This window comes from Cornus florida, unplaced genomic scaffold (genome assembly GCF_030987335.1).
Source record: "Cornus florida cultivar Cherokee Brave unplaced genomic scaffold, ASM3098733v1 CherokeeBrave_3.0.0_Hap2_Chr06, whole genome shotgun sequence".
Classification (NCBI taxonomy): Eukaryota; Viridiplantae; Streptophyta; class Magnoliopsida; order Cornales; family Cornaceae; genus Cornus; species Cornus florida.
Genome location: NW_026775576.1, coordinates 42,373,894 through 42,385,007, shown reverse-complemented (window position 1 = coordinate 42,385,007; position 11,114 = coordinate 42,373,894). Strand labels below are relative to the sequence as shown.

At 32.7% G+C, this 11,114-nt stretch overlaps 1 pseudogene; it reads left to right on the top strand.

Annotated features, from left to right (window-relative positions):
- Positions 1–1,212: 1,212 nt before the first annotated feature.
- Positions 1,213–5,951, top strand: LOC132311374 (aldehyde dehydrogenase family 3 member F1-like; annotated as a pseudogene).
- The last annotated feature ends 5,163 nt before the right edge of the window (positions 5,952–11,114 follow it).

The following is an 11,114-nucleotide window of genomic DNA, read 5'->3' as shown; positions in this document are numbered from 1 at the left end:
ACATTTTACGTCCAAACAAACGGAGCCTGAATTCAAAATTTGAAGTAATTTAGTTCAAAATTTGAATTAAATATTCTTGAATTCTGATCCTAAATTGCTCATTCAGTGCTTTCAAATGGTATAATTTTAACCGTTCATGTTTTGACCCTTCATATTTTGTTGTACGTTCTCCATTCATAATTTGGATATAAATGTAGTTAATATTTTAGTCATTTTGCCGCAATTAGTACAATTAATGTGAACCAGTTATCCCAGTAAATTGTACTCCCTCTGTCCCAAAAAAAAAATGTCCCTTTTGGGGAAGGGGACATTATTTTTTTTTGGGATAAAATAACGATATGTGTTACTTGTATCAAAGTTTGCTATCCAATTGTATCACCGATGGTATTTTTTCGTCATTCAAAATAAAATGTTGAGGTTCACGCAAATGGAGAAGTTCTGCAATGCTATGGAATATCGTACTCTCAGAAGCTTTCAGTCATTGAATCATCCAATAAGTGGGTTCACCATCATATCTAATGTCCGGAAGTCCCGAAAGTATGATACCCCAGGATATTCTAGAATTTTCCAACACAAATGAGTGAATTTTTACCAAGATAAAATTATAAAAATAAAAACTTGTTATAAAAGTAAAGTTTTAATATAAAGTGAATAACATCAAACATATACATAAAAGAGAGGTTAAGTAACATCGTCACAAGATTAACGCAAATATAAGGAGGAAAAAATAAAAGAGACACACAAACACAATGTTAGAAAATACAAATGTTTAACTGCACGGGTGATCTAGTGGTTAAGGGATCTCAAGAGACGAGTTGTAAATTCGGAGGTCGTGAGTTCAACTCTCATAAGATATAAAAACACTTTGATTTAAAAGATATGTGTAATTTGTGAGTGAATGCATATATTCACTATAATTAGTTCAAAGGGGGCAAAAAAAAGAAAAACACATTGCACCATATTTATTATCTTTTCATTTTTATTTTATATTATTAGAGTTTACAACAAAAATCTTCTTTAAAAAAATCAAATAAAGTATACACAACAGAATAAAATCTAAGTGCAAAATATCACTCTTGGCAAATAATAATAATAATAATAATCAAGACAAGTGTTTATGTTTTTTTATTGAATAGTTGTGCTTGGCAAGCACCATTATGAAGCCCAACTAGCAAATAAAGGGACAGTTGAACAAACGTGATAATAGTAGACTAATATTCTTCATCAATGGTAGGTGTGAAAGATTTGGAGACAGAATTAGAGGTGTTGAGAGACTTTTGGGTCTGGGAAGACAAAAGAAGCATCATGGAGGAGGTCACAGCTTGAAGCTTTGCTCACTCTCCTCAAGGAAAGAGAAGATGATATCTTCAAGGCTCTTCATCAAGATATTGGGAAACATCCTGCTGAGGCCTACAGAGATGAGGTAAGAGAATTAGATATATATATATATATATATATATATAGGTAGATAAGTCAGAAACATGCACTTATTATATATTTGTTCCATTGAGACTCAACTCTCTAACTTCTACTAACAGTTTTCGGCGGGACAAGTCCATGACTGAGACCGTACTAAGAAACAAGGCATTAATTGTTGAGCACACTGAGACGTCTACATTTTGATCTGATTGTGCCAAAGAAAGCTCACTATGGCATGTCGGTACTATAATTATTACTTTCTCATTATTTTATGTGAATTTCTGCAGATTGGGACGTTGACAATATCTGTAAATTATGCCTTGGGATGCTTAAAAGAATGGATGTCAAGCAAAAAGGTAAGCTTTTTTCTTTTTAATTATCTGTTATTCTTCTAGAAAATATTCATGTTGTGTGTATTTGGAATTTACAAACCATCTGATTGTCCAAAATGACTAACGGTCTATGAAGCATTGATATGGATACGAACACGGGACACAGGTACGACATTACACACAACAAATTTTAAAAAAATAGAACACGGACACGCTAAGCGCCGTAACCTTTCTACTCGTGGTCTTAGGAATACGTCAATAAAATAATATATATATATATTCAAAATCCACAATACCATAAATCTAATTTTCCCAAAAAAATATTGCAATAAAAGAAATACTTCAATTCATCATCTAAGCAATTAAGAACCTAGCAAAGTTATCAACAAAATTAGACAAATAAAGATCAAATACATTTCCAACAAGTTTAACATTCTTCATTCATCAGTGTATGTTTTTCAAATTTTTCAAAATTTTACTTTTAAACATTTAAAATTACATTAGGTACTCCTTTTTTCTTAAAAAAAATAATTACAAAATATATTCTGCCGTGTCCAGTACGTGTCTTCCGCGTGTCCCATCCGTTTCCACCCCACCTCCAATAAAAAATAATTTTTGGACACTTCACAGAAGTACTCGAACATGCGTCCGACATTGGTACTGACCCCAGGAGGAACGTTCGTGCTTCATATTTAGTGTTTGAGTTGATTTTTCATAACCCAAAAAGAAAAACATTTTGAACCAAATCTGAATATCTATTTTGATTTTTAATCATCATGTATCTTATTGGTTTACAGGCTAAATTACCTCTAGCAGCATTTCCTACTATAGCAGAATTGGTTCCTGAGCCTCTTGGCCTTGTCCTTGTTTTCTCGTCTTGGAATTTCCCCTTTGGTAAGTATGCGACACTTTTGATACATCAAAGCCAATATATATACATATAGTTGAGAGTGCCATATGCATATATATATTTATATATAATTATTGAAGCTATTATATTCTTTTTTATTAATATTATTCATTTGTTATATATATATATATATATATATGTAGGATTATCCTTGGAACCATTGATTGGAGCAATAGCTGCAGGAAATGTGGTGGTTCTAAAACCTTCAGAGCTAGCTCCGGCATGTTCATCAGTTCTAGCAAATACTATTCACACTTACCTAGACAACCAAGCTGTGAAGGTCATCCAAGGTGGTCATATTGTTGGCGAACAACTCTTGCAACACAAATGGGACAAGATTTTCTTTACAGGTATATATATCATTTTTCAGCTTAATTATACGCACTTTCATAATTTTGGGCACGTTTGGTGGACCGCTCATGAGCCCATGCTAAAGTTTCAATCAATTCATGCCAATATCCATATCATGAAATTAAGATCATAAATTCAGTAACAAGATGTCCAAATAGGAATGTCTACATCAAAAGTGAACCACCTGTGGTTCAGATACAAGATATACAAAAATATATTTGATTGACAGTTCAGAAACTAGTTTTTTTTTTTTTTTTGTTCTTATCAGTTTGTATATGTTTGATCAGCTCAATTTGTTAACTTCTTCTATTCATTCATTTATAGGTAATGCACGCGTGGGACGCATTGTCATGTCCGCGGCTGCCAACCATCTAACCCCTGTCACTTTGGAGTTGGGTGGAAAGTGCCCTGCTGTTGTGGATTCCCTCTCCAGTTCTTGGGATAGAGAGGTAAACATATATATATGTGTGTGTGTGTGTGTGTTTTGCTATATAGTCAGGGCAAAGCCTTGGATACCCTAGGTTAATCTAAAAAATAAAAATCTAGCAGCTCCGTAACCCTTTTTTTTTTTTGCAATTGCAACAGTAACTAGCTAGTAGGAACTCCATTTCATAACAATTAATTAAGTTGCTTACTGAGACTTCTTTTGTTCTAATCTATTCTTAGGTGGCAATTAAGCGAATTCTTGGTGGTAAATTCGGGATTTGCGCAGGTCAAGCCTGCATAGGAATTGATTATATCCTTGTAGAAAAGGAATTCACATCTACCCTGGTATGATATATATACATATCAGTGTATATATTGCAAGTTGTATTTTGTGCCAAGTTTTAAACCTAATGTTTTAGCATGATAATTGTATTTTATGCTTTGTTCAGGTTGAACAAATGAAAATCTTGATCAAGAAGATGTTTGGAGAAAATCCAAAAGAAACAAATAGTGTTGCAAGGATTATCAACAAACAACATTTCTTAAGATTGAAACAACTATTAGATAGCAGTATGGTCAATGCTTCTATTGTCTATGGTGGGTCATTAGACGAAGATAACTTGTAAGTGACATGTTTCATTCTTTTTCTTTTTCTTGGTGAGAAATTCACACAACCATTAATTTGCTCGTATGGAGATTGGACCTCTCAATTCACACAACCATTAATTTGCTCGTATGGAGATTGGAACTCTCACTTCTCACGCACGGTTGAGAAGATATCACTACATTACAACTATTAATGAGAAATCTGTCTTGCCTACGTGTAAAAGATGTTGACATATGATGCGTTTTTATTGAGTAGACATTACCGACCAGGCAACCATTCAACCCTATTTTGAACTCGATATATAAAAAATAAATAATAAATAACTGCAAAAGATGGTTGGCAAAGATATAATATATAGCCAAATTTTAATTTCTTTTTCTTTGATATTTCATTTAATTTTACAAGTATTTGAAGTTTTTAACTGCACATTGAGGAATATTGAATAAGTCTATTTTAACAGCATGTAAATGAATCTATTTGTTATTTAAATTTGATATGCTCAAATTCCATTCTATTTTGTAACATCATCACCTCCATTTTCTTTTTAATACTCATTTTAACTCAACTAATTATGCAGGTACATTGAGCCAACAATCTTGGTAGATCCCCCACTCAAATCTGCAATAATGACAGAAGAAATCTTTGGACCATTGCTTCCAATAATTACAGTAAGATATATATACATATATATATATGTATGTGTGTGCTTATAGTGGACCATTTATTTATTGTGTTTCTATTGGACTTGTAGTTCACAAATATTCCTCCTTGCTTAATTTTTAACAGTTGGATAAAATTGAAGACAGCATTGATTTTATAAAGTCAAGGCCTAAAGCACTTACTCTATATGCCTTCACCAATAATGAAACACTCAAGAGAAGGATGATATCCGAGACATCATCAGGAGGCCTAACATTCAACGACGCAACCATTCAAGTACGTCATCTTTGTTGCTGTTGTTGTTGTTAAAGGGGAAAAAAAAAAAAAAAAAATTTCCTACTTCTTCTTATACATTATTCAAGTGTTTCACTGATTTATAACTTTTAAGGCAGTCATCAAGAAGAAAATGGCGGGCATTTCTATTTACCATTAAAAATAATAATAATAGGGTAAATTTCACCTAAGGCTTGTAAATTAAATATTTCACGTAAACCTCCTTTACATTTCATAATCTCACCTACAAAATGTAAAGCGAGTAACTCGATTAAAGTGTGTTTTTCATTAATAGTGAAAATATGGAACCATTTAAATTAATGTTCATATGATCATGATAAATATAAAATATGACTTCTGCAGAATTAAGGTCATGAGCTATCTAGCTTGGTTATAAGTAAGCATTATAACATATATATATATATATATAGATAGGGGTTCAAATAATGGCTTTTTTTTTTTTTTTTTGCTATAAATTTGTGCAGTATGCAGCAGAGACCCTCCCATTTGGAGGAGTTGGTGAGAGTGGGTTTGGCAGATATCATGGGAAATTCTCCTTCGATACCTTTACCCATGAGAAGGCAGTGTGAGAAGAAGTTTTCTAACTGAGTTTTGGTTTAGATTTCCTCCATGGAATGATAAGAAATTATTGCTCTTCAAGTCAGCTTACTATTATGATTATCTTGGTGTAATTCTTGTTACACTGGGCTTAAAAAGGTCTTGACAAGTCTCAAACAGCTAATTATATATAGCGTCTTAGAGCAAATTAATTGTAATTTGGATTTTTTTTATTTTTTTTTTATTTTATTTGTATCGTTGCAAATTAGGAGAGGGAGACTCGAATACGAGCACACCCGTTTAGGGAGCTGGATGGGTTATCAACCAGAATAAATATCCAATTGTAATTTGAATTTGGTTGTCTTAAACACCAGCTAATATTGTTTGTATTAAAAGAAGACGATTATATGTGTAACTCATTTTGAATGCATTGTCTCGTATACATGTATAGCCAAAAGAAAACCATACAAACATTACATAAATATCAATAGCATTTTTTTTTTTTTTTTTTTTTTTTGTATACACTTGTTTGGGTTATATCTTATATCAATATTAATTTAATTAATTAAAACAAAGAATTGACTTTTGAAATTAAATCATGGTAATTAATGATTTCTTGTGTTTGGTTGGAAGGAAGAAAGGAAGGAAAAATAGAAGAAATTTCTTGTGTTTGATTGGAAGAAAGGGAAGGGAGGAATGAAGCATCCCTCGTGATTCATGTTTTTTCATCCATTTAAAATTGGGCGAAAGAGATCAGAGATAGAAAGAAAATTATTCTATAGATATGCAATATTAATTTTACCGCTTAATTATTTACAAAATCACTTTGTTAAACCCTACTAGATTTCTCTCAAATGATGTATTGAAAACAAAAAAGAAAAAATTAAAAACTCTCTTTCCCTTCCTTCCAAAAAAAAAAATTGTTAGCCCATACATCATTTTTACTATCATTTCCATTCAACCAAATAAAAAGTAAGGGAGAAACATTACTTTCCTATAGATGTATATCCCTCCCTTTCTCTCTTCCATATATTTTTCATCTCTCTAGCTAAACAAAGCATAAGTCACAAATCATAATAATTTGGGTGAATTACTATGACCTCTCTCCTAGGGCTTATTCAAATTAATTACTCATGACTAAAACTATTTGCAAAAGTATGATCAACCTCCCTTGAGGTTTGGCATAATTACTCCAACCATCCCTGACGCCAATAAGGGGTCAAGTCCATAATTATACCACATTATCATTAATATAATTTTATATCTAATAATATTTAATCTAATTTATATTTTTAATACTTCAAAATTTAGATAAAATCAAAGACTACTTACATATATTGTGAGATGTAATTTTTGTAATTGGCAAATTTCAATATCAAAACAAGGCTGATTGAATTGTAGTTCAGTTACCATATCAAGATTGAGATCGGCTACAGAATTAGAAGATTGTTCATATGGAGATCTACGAACAAGGAAAGAACAACACTTTAGGAAGTTGTTTCCCACTTAGGACACTATACCTATATGGTATATTCTTCAAGTTACCAAAACAAAACTGTTGATCTTTTCATTCAGTTCTGTCAAGTAGGAACCGATACCAAGTTTGGGAACCAGTTCAAGAACTTTAGGTTCGAAGAATAAAGTTTTGTCGTTTGGGAACAGGTTCCAAAAGTGGCTACCGGTACCCACTGTGGATACAATTTAGGATTCCAGTTTCCTGTTCTGTCCAAAACTTCCTAGTTGGTTTAGAATACTACCAAAAGTCCTATGCTCGAAAATTCCCTTTTCTTATGCATGTTTAGGTCTTTGAATATTTTATATAAACCTTGATTTTCATCTAGCTTTGTACGGCTTTTGCATTACATCTTCAAAATTCTTAAAAGCCTATTAGAGAGACATTTTTGCAGAAAATTAAAGTTGATTTTTCTATCATTCTTTCTAGAACACACATATAAACACAAGAGCAATTTTAGAGTGTTGTTCAAATCCTAATCGTGATCAAAGTCTTGTATCTACAATTATCAGAAAAAGCATATCTATTACTTCTTCTACAAATTCAAAACTTGAAGAACAGAGGTGAAATGATTACACTTTGAAAGGGTCAAAGCATTCGAGGAGTGTTGTTTTTTATCTACCAACAATCCTTCTACAGAAATCAAGAGTAAGCCTGAGGTCAAATGCTGTTAGACGGGACGTCACAAAACCACATGATTGTGGTGTTTGGTAGAACGATAGGGTGTGAGACTTAGTCAAAGTCCATTGTACTTTGTTTAAAATATAATGGATCGGTTTACTTTGGATTGCACAATCCACGAGGTTTTTCAGTGCAAATAATTGGTCTATTTTACCAATTGGGGTTTCCTCACTAAAAATCCTTATGTCATCTCTAACTCTATTACTTTGCTTTATTTTATCTTGCATGAGATTAATTGATTAATTGTTAAAATAAGTAAAGTTAGAGTAAGACACAAATCTGTTTTTAAAATACAAAACTTTCTAGTCTTCCACTGCATAAATTCACAAATTGGTATCAGAGCAAATGTCTACACACTGAGTTGATCCTTATGGAAAGTTTTGATTGTTTTTCAAAAATTTGTTTTCATCATGTGTTGTGCGTTGAAAAAATATGGTTTTAATCAACGTGGTCCTTTATTTGAAGGAAACAATTATAATTTTTAGAAATCTAATATGAGAGCTTATTTGCAAAATTCAGGAGGTAAAACTTGGGCTATTGTTGAATCTGGTTATACACCACCTACAGAAAATAAAACTGTGGATGGTAAAGAAATCAAAGTTTTGAAAGATGCCTTTACTTTTACTACTGTTGAAATTGAGCGTAATGATGCTAATAGAAAAGCTTTATATGCAATTATAAATTATGTTGTTCCATCTGAATATGCTAGAATTTCTGATTGTAAAACTACTAAAGATGTTTGGGATATTTTGAAGGTTACTCATGAAGGGACTTCAAAAGTGAAGTTGTCCAAAATTCAAATGTTTTCTCGTAACTTTGGGAATATTGTGATGAAAGAAAATGAATCTTTTCTGATTTTTATTCTAGTCTTCTTCAAATTATCTCTGAACTGCGTCACTTAGGCAAAAGAGTTGGAGACAAAAAAATCTGTAAGAAAATCTTAAGGTTTTTACTTAAAAGATTTCAAATAAGGGTAGAAAGTATCATTGAACATTGGGATTTGTCCAACTCTAAAGTAGATGAAGTTGTAGGTTCATTGAAAAATTTTGAGATACAGAATTTTGATTTAAATCATAAGGAAAAGAATCTTACTTTAAAATCAACATAGGTTGATAATTTTGTCAATGACAATTCTGATGATGATTTTGTTTTTCTATCAAGGCAATTTAATCAAATTTTTCAAAGACAATAGAGAATAAGGAATGGCAATGGGGTCGATCCTAAAAATTTGACCAGGGGTCAAAATTGAAATTTAATGAAAAGAAAGTTGAAGAGTCAAAAGAAACTGAATTCACTTGCTGAAATTATGGTGGCAAAGGTTACGCAACCAATATTTGTCCTAGTCCTAAGAAAGATCAAAAGGATAGGAATAAAGGAAAAGCAATGAAAGTTTCTATTTAAGAAAATTCTGCTTCTAGTGATAATGATTCTCCTTATAATGATTGCAATGATTTTTCTTATGTCGTTTTTCTTGAAAAAGGTCCTTGTGTTGTTACTTTGTCTAATTCTAACATTTCAAATAATGAAGACAATGAAGTTCTTGATGAACAGGTTCAAGATGATGAAAATGATGAAGAAAGGTTGAAAAAGATGTTCGAAGAAACAATTAAAGTCAAATTAGCAGTCAATAAGTTAGCAAAGGAGCTTATACGAGCAAATGAGGAGAATGAAGATCTAAGAAAACAGATTGATGAAGGAAAAAGAAAAACTTTTGAAAGTGATTCCATCATCTCTGATCTCAATAGGAAGATCATCATTCTTGAAGATAAGGTAAGTTGTGTTAACTCCTTGAAAGAATATGTTGCTTTAAAAATTGATTATGTTAAACTTGAATTGAAAACTGCTCAAGATAAACTGAAAGGTTTTACTATGGGTTAAGTCAAGTTGAATAAGATGATAAATATAGGTAAGAATGTGAATTTTAAAACTTGGTTAGGTTTTGAAAAAGGCTCATCTAGTAATCAAGGTAAAATAGTTTTTGTGAAACCTGTTGATAATTCTATGCCTGATCCAAGTTTAACTGATGCATTGCATTCTAATATGTCATATGTGCCTAAATTGTTGCATTGCACTTTTTGTGGTTGATAAGCGCCAAATATTGCGTATTCAAGCGCCCTTATTTGTATTAGTTAAGTCCATTTGTTGGTCCTATTGTATAGATTTTCTTCATTTGCATGCTTTTGTTTGCTTTCAGGATGGTTCCTCAAAAAGGGGTTAAAAGTGAAGCTTTGGTGAATTCTTGAAGATCAAAGCTTGCCGTTGCCAGGAACCTTCATTTTTGCCAAGCCAGTGATCCATTGAACTCAAGGTTTTCTCCACAAAAAGTGCTAAGAACAATGATCGTGTCATCGGGCCGGGCTAAAGCCAATTCAAGAAAGTAATTCAGAACCAAGGCTGCAACATTACGGGAGCTCGCCATACACTACGGGCGCCCGCCATTTGTCTAAAAAGATTTAAAAATTGCGGGGCCTCGCCATGAACTGCGGGCCCCCGCCAAGTGTAGCACCCAAGCACCTGCGATACCTCGCAAGCGCCCGCCCTGTGCTGCGGGCGCCTGCCAATCTGCAGACAAGAGGTCGTGGGCTACTTCATTTCACTTTCTGCACTTCTCTAGGGATTTTGGGCCACGAATTTAGGGTGGTTGGAAGGCTTTGGTTGTTTATTAGAGGCTTGATGCATTGTATTAATCATATCTGATATTGTAAGGATTTCTAGAGAGAGAAATATTGAGTTCTTGAGGGTGTGTGTGTATTGTGGCTCCTAGGTGCGAAAATTGAGGGTAAGATCACCTCTTCTCCTTCCTCCTTTGCTTTTATGGGTAACTAACTCCCTTTCTAGGAGGTGATGAAGCATTTCCTTGTAAGCATGCCTTAGTTTTGGTTTAATTTGGGGGATGAAATGTATATATGGTGGTTTCATAATCTAGAGCTTTGCACTTGATGTAATGGACTTAAATTTCTATAAATGATTATGTTGAATATATTATCTTGTCTTAGATTGTATTTTCTCATGATTGTATGGCTTGCATTTTCATAGTGACAATGAAAATGAGATTGTGAAATGGTCTTAATGGCATGTTGTTTAAGAAGTTTGATAGTCTATAGCTTAGGGCCTTCCTTTGATGGACTATTCTTGGTTTTTAACTTCATGTGCTATTATCATTTGATTGAGGGTTTGATATATAATCTCTAACTTAGTGAGCATGTCTAAGGCTACACCCTAGTTTAGGTGGTTCAAGCATGTAAAACTTTGATAGATTATTCTTGCCTCTTGATTTCATGAATTTCTTGAAGAAAATGTAGCAATCTTATGTTATTACATATCATGGTCATATATATATGCTGTTCCCCATATTAATCACAAGCTAGCATGTTAATAGGGTCG